We start from the raw sequence: 6,378 nt of genomic DNA, 5'->3' as shown, positions 1-6,378 counted from the left end.
ACTCGGAAGACAGAAGAGCATTTCTCGCCCACTTGGTTATAGATCGTCGTCCATGGCTGACTTACACAGGGAACGTGATTATTGAACTCTTAGAAGTGAACAGACACTTGTTGCAAATTGCATTTGCTGTGTACTGCGAAGTTTACCTACGATTATTTGCACTTAGCCGTTGAGGGCCTTTTTGGTGTTATATGGCAAGCAATTTTGCAGACCTCTTTATCCAGTAAGTCACGAAGACGAGTAAATCTTTTAACTCATTTGTGCGACTTTGTTGGTTATTTGTTGGAATGTTGTAGAACCTCCGTTCTCCTAGCCTGTTACCTGACCCTGGGGCATACCTGTGTAATAGTGGCAGGGAGAAACAGTCTTGCGGGGCACTGCCGTTTCACGAAGAACTCTCAAACTCGGCCTACCGTAACAACAGTGGCAACTCTTCCTCCACAGCCATAGCGACGAGGCCTTTTGCAAAACTGGCGACGAGGGTTTACTAAAAGTTGCTCATTTGCTTAAAGTAAATTCAATTCAATCTTTCAATAATCAAAAGTAAATTGCTTGCCATTCTCTAAATTTTGCATTCCGCTACACAGAGGTTACCGAAAGTCATTTTTTGTTCATAACAAAGTTTAAGTGAAGTCAGTCATTTATTTAACGAGTAATTTCATTTACTTTACTTTAAAAATTTAGTGTTTCGGAATAAGTAACTGCAGACTCAATGCTTTTTGATTCATTTATTTTCTCGCGAGCTGTTGTGTTGCGGAAAAGCGTGACAACCTTCTGTTGCGACGCCAGTGATTATTTGTTTAAATTTCTTTGCCACTACATTTCTTAAGTTTCGGGAAATTCATTGCCCTACAGGGCTGGCGACCGTTTAATTATCCCCTTTTTAGCTAATCAGTGTTTTCTTAGTATTATCAGTAATTTATGTAGAAAATATTACGTGATACACTCCCTCCCCCCGTCCCTCTTTATGGTTCGTGAGCGATTGCTGTATATTCCACCCATTTCAAAATTATCGTCAGCATTTATTTAGGTTTAGAATAGATTCCTCCTTCAGAAGGGTCTGTTGTACACTTTCCTCCAAGTAACCAGTGTTATTTTCCTTCAGTAACGACAGCTTTAATGGTTCAAATGGCTCTGAGCACTATGGGACTTAACATCTGAGGTCATCAGTCCCCTGGAACTTAGAACTACTTAAACCTAACTAACCTAAGGACATCACACACATCCATGCCAGAGGCAGGATTCGAACCTGCAACCGTACGACAGCCTTACTCACTGTAAAATTTCATTAGGGATATGCGATCACGGTTAGTTATATCGCAATCCAGAGGGCAGATTAGGAAAGAGAAGGAGTGATACGAACCCGAGTGCTCCGCTTCTGTTGAATGTTGCTGTAAGAGCCTCGGCCATCCGGACACACTTTCTCGCAAATCCAGTTTACAAACTTCCCACTCGCCGTACCGCAACTATCCTCGCCCATTAACTCCTTAGTCGCACACTTCTGATTCTCGTGAGAATTCGGACGTTGGAGGAGCAGGAGATTAGTGTTCAATGTCCCGTCGACAACGATGTTGTCGGAGACGGAGCCGAAGCCGAAGCTCGGATTAGGGAAGGATGGGGAAGGAAAACGGTCGTGTCTTGTCAAAAGGAACCATCCCGGCATTTAAGTGAAGCGATTTAAGGAAATTAGGAAAAACCTAAATCAGGAGAGCCGAACGCGGGTTTGAACCATCGTTCTCCCGAATGCGAGTCCAGTGTGAAAACCACTGCGCCACCTCGCTCGGTCGCACCTTGGTTGTTGTTTTTCATCAAACAGTCGTCGCGCCAATAGAATTATAAATATGTGTGGTAGGCACAGCATCACTCATATTTGTAATTCAGTTAACGGTATTTCGCTGCAGATTTCACTACGCCATCTCACCGAATATCAGGTCATTCTCCGTCTAAGACGGATAACCTCTAGCGGCAAGTACTCCGTTCTTCCACTGATTGTCCGTAAGTTTCAGAACCGTACTTCGATTGTGTGTGTGATATCAGTCTGTTCATCATGGAGAATGTTACGCTTTCTGCGATTTACTGATTGCTCATGGGTTGGACGAGTTGGACCCAAATGAAGATTAAGCACCAGAATGAAATTTTTCACTCTGCAGCGGAGTGTGCGCTGACATGAAACTTCCTGGCAGATTAAAACTGTGTGCCGGGCAGAGACTCGAACTCGGGACCTTTGCCATGTCTCCGCAATATCCTTTCTTCCAGGAGTGCTAGTTCTGCAAGGTTCGCAGAAGAGCTTCTGTGAAGTTTGGAAAGTGGGAGAGGAGATACTGGCAGAATTGAAGCTGTGAGGACGGGTCGTGAGTCGTGACTGGGTAGCTCAGATGGTAGAGCATTTGCCCTCGAAAGGCAAAGGTCCCGAGTTCGAGTCTCGGTCCGGCACACAATTTTAATCCGCCAGGAAGTTTCAAGATTAAGCACCATTCGTAAAATACATTAGACAGTTTATTTCAAACTACATAATTTGATTGAAATGCTATCTTCAGAAGATATTTAAAAGAGTTTTAGTACTGATAACAGTATTTCGATGTATACAGAACAAGGGCCTTTAGGCTTCCTTAGACCTTTGAAATAACAATTGAACTAGTGTTATGAAGTGCTAAGGAAAGAACAAATGCTCCAAGACCTTTACCAAAGTTATAATAAAATTTTACCAACAAGAACAGTTACAGAATAACAGCGGTATCATAAATACAGCAACATCAGAAATAGTGCAAACCGCCTTGGCCTCCCAGGTGGAAAACTTTTACTAGAAGAAAAGTAATCAATGCCAAAATAATATCTAATTATATTCAAATCAGCGTTTACTATCACGTCCGCTTGCCTACTGACCAACCGACCCACTGACCTTTAGGCTAAACACGGGGGCAGAACATGTCTATAACAAACAAACTCTCTTGGAAATACGTAACAATTAAATACCATTTTGATTAACTTCTCATGGTTGGGATTCGCAGTCATATAATATTTTATCATTACGGTTGCTATTTCGACGTTAGGGCCATTTTCAAGTAACACGGCAAAAGTTACCTAAACACAGAAAAACACAAAAATGAAGCATAGGGTGTATATACATAATTAAACAAACATTTCATTAAGATAGTAGCGTAATTGTATAAAAATTGGTGAGAAATGTACATAATTTACATTCTGTCAGAATATAAGACTATCTGAAAAATGCAGCTTTTTGACTGCGAGAGTCGCACAAGATCCAATGAGAACGACACTTATTACATCGTAAAATGTTGTTAAATATGTGCTGTGTTGTCAATGTTACCATCATTATAATAATCTGTCACTAATAAAAGCTCAGGTGCACACTGCCTGTGCACGTACCAAAGATAGTGTACACCAAGGATACAACTAATGAGCTTTATATCGTAAAGTCTTTTCGTCTGTCGACATCATACAGCTTTCTAAACAGTGTGATTATTGTAAGGGGCAGTATGACAAGATGGGAATATTGTTTTTATAGCATAATAGAGGATAATACATGTGTTATCTGTTAAAAAACTCTCACATTGACTTAAGTGCTCGTAAATGAGATGAAGACAGAGCTCTTACATATAATACTTTGCGTGCGTACAAATTTTACGAATATGAATGGCGTAAAACGCTCGCCAGCAATCCAATTCACAGTGCAGCATCACAAATCGGGACAAAACATCACAATGCCTCCGCCCAAATACAGGATGCATCCTTCAACCAGACTCTGTTATAGCAAACAAGACTAAGTAAATAAGTATACTATTCCATCGGAATTGCTTAAAATGTTTTAGATAGGTGTCCAAAAATAATCACTGTTGAAGTAAATTGATACAATAAATCACATTCTTCGGATACAATGAAATGTCGAGGCTACATTTCATTTATAAAAATATACAAAAATAAAATACATTGGAGTATGCTTTTCTTCCCTCATAATATAAGAAATATTCCATACAGTCAACGGTGACTATGATGTCTTGTAAGAAAAATTAAATACCAATTCGTAGCTGCGATCGCAATATCGGGTGTGAGTTCAGCTTAGGATAGATCGATGAAACAAAATCTTTAGGTGAGCGAGCTAATAATGCAATGAATAATTAGTATTAAGAATTTATCTGCCTCTCCTTCCCCCTGAATAGTAAACGACCCACGAGGAGCTTCACAAAGAGGTCAGGTCCGACTAATGACTAAATTTAAGAGGGGGGAAGAGAGCGCGCAAAAATAACAGAAAGTGCCAGAAAATTTAAGTAGACTCGCTCACCCTGCTTCTAAAACTGAACAAGCACACCCCAGGACGAATGCGTCACTATTCTACCGGCTAATTTCCACGTCAATCTTCCCGCGAAAAGAAAGCAAGTTACACAATAGAGTGGCGCCAAGCAAGTACACCCGCTCGGTTTCACAGTTCAAGATACACAACAAATACAACAGTGAAATCAATATCCACAGCACTAACTTCTTACACAGAAAATAATCACCAATGTTAATATGACCCGGATATGCAGGTTAACGGCCAGGTAGGAGCGGCATTATGGTCTACATTCATATAATACCTCAGAGTGGACACAAGTACCCCTGATCCTGAAACACTTACAGTACAGGGATACTGAGCACAACCACTCTATTGAACTTCGCCAAATATCGGCTACCGACAGTACAACCAGTGACCCTTATGATTCTGGCGGAAACCGTTACTGCGGAGCCGTGAACTAGTCGTCGGATTATTCTGCATCAACCACCACTTAAATGCAGCACAGAAACGGAACCGTATTTCGAATAACTCCACACCAAATACGTCCTCATCGAACTCTCAATCGTCGTTGAAGACAGCTGATACGGGTAGCGGTTGCAGGAAGGTCAGTGAACGTAATTCCAATGGGTTTCCATCTGCGAAAGCCTATCCAACTGCATACAGAACAGACCCTTCGGACCACTCTGCTCTGTTCCAACCAGACGTCCCAACCAGCGCCACACTGTCCACGTCTCGCGTCAAACTCAACCTCTTGAATAAATCATCTAGTTTTTCTGAAACTGTATTTTTTTTTTTTTTTTTTTTTTGCCTCTTTACGTACATCAGATCTACCAGCTTCCGTCCCATTCAGATAATTCCTTGGTGAAATCAGAGAATCTATCAAGAATCTGACTAGACAAAATTGCTTAAAACTAACCAAGAATCGGTGTGACTTCATGTTTCAAATCTTTAGATGTAAAGTATACACACAGTGTCCCTTAGAAATGAAAATAGTGCAGATGATCGAACAGCAAGCAAGAGAACATACGCTCTTCTAGAGAAAAAAAAATCCGGCCTCTCTAGTGGATCTCCTGCACGATAGGAAACACTAACATAACTCGAAGTCACAATGAACGTCACACTAAGTTTAAGCAATTATCGAAATGCTGCAGTTAACGTTTTGGTTCGCTTAACGTTCGATGTTACTGAACAATGTGCTGTATTGTCATTTTCAGCTATACTTAAAGAAATAAATGTAAAGAAATTTAGCTGACAATAGCTTAATAATACACGTACAGTTCATAGTAAAAACTCTTACTCCTTAACGTAAAAAAGTTGAAGTCCAAAATCACGATACTAAAGGGCAATTAAACTTACATGTATGTTCGTGCCGGAACTTGATAGCTTGTATAAGGGCAATATTAAAGAGATTTCTTTTTATCTACAAGTCTCTTCCGATGTCTTAATATGCAAAATAATGAGCCTCGCACACTTTCGACACCAATAAAGAGAGGAGGAAACTAGTGTTTAACGACCCGTCGACAACGAGGTCATTAGAGACGGAGCAAAAGCTCGGATTAGGGAAGGGTTGGGAAGGAAATCGGCCGTACCCTTTCAAAGGAACCATCCCAGAATTGGCTTGAAACGATTGAGGGAAATCACGGAAAACCTAAATCAGGATGGCCGGAGACGGGTTTGAACCGTCGTCCTCCCGAATGCGAGTCCAGTGTGCTAACCACGGCGCCAGCCCGCTCGGTTTCCGACGCTAATGTCATTGACGTACAAATGCTTTGCAGCTAACAGAGTTACCAACTATGCAGCGTTCCAAGCCAGTGGTGGTCATCTGATAACATTTTTGTTCTTTTTTTTACACTATGATGTTCATTTGCCGTGAAGTAGATAAGATATTACACTATATTATCTATTTATGACTTTCATAATTCAAATTCCATTCTCTGTTAAAAATTGAGAAAAATATTTCAAATGAAGATGGTGAATATCTGACGTTCCCTGTAGGTTATACAGGGTGATTTGAAAGGTTGTATAAAAAATAGAGGAGCTTATAGAGCGGTTGAAGTACAACACGTTGGGAATAAGAACTTACGATC

At 40.7% G+C, this 6,378-nt stretch overlaps 1 non-coding gene across 1 annotated transcript; it reads left to right on the top strand.

Moving 5' to 3' along the window:
* Positions 1 to 2,360: 2,360 nt before the first annotated feature.
* Positions 2,361 to 2,435, top strand: Trnas-cga (transfer RNA serine (anticodon CGA)). The gene has a single exon. It is a non-coding gene; the product is annotated as a tRNA-Ser (tRNA).
* Positions 2,436 to 6,378: the final 3,943 nt, after the last annotated feature.

This window comes from Schistocerca nitens, chromosome 6 (genome assembly GCF_023898315.1).
Source record: "Schistocerca nitens isolate TAMUIC-IGC-003100 chromosome 6, iqSchNite1.1, whole genome shotgun sequence".
In the NCBI taxonomy this organism is placed as follows: domain Eukaryota; kingdom Metazoa; phylum Arthropoda; class Insecta; order Orthoptera; family Acrididae; genus Schistocerca; species Schistocerca nitens.
The sequence above is the reverse complement of the archived record's forward strand: the minus strand, read 5'-3'. Positions and strand labels throughout refer to the sequence as shown.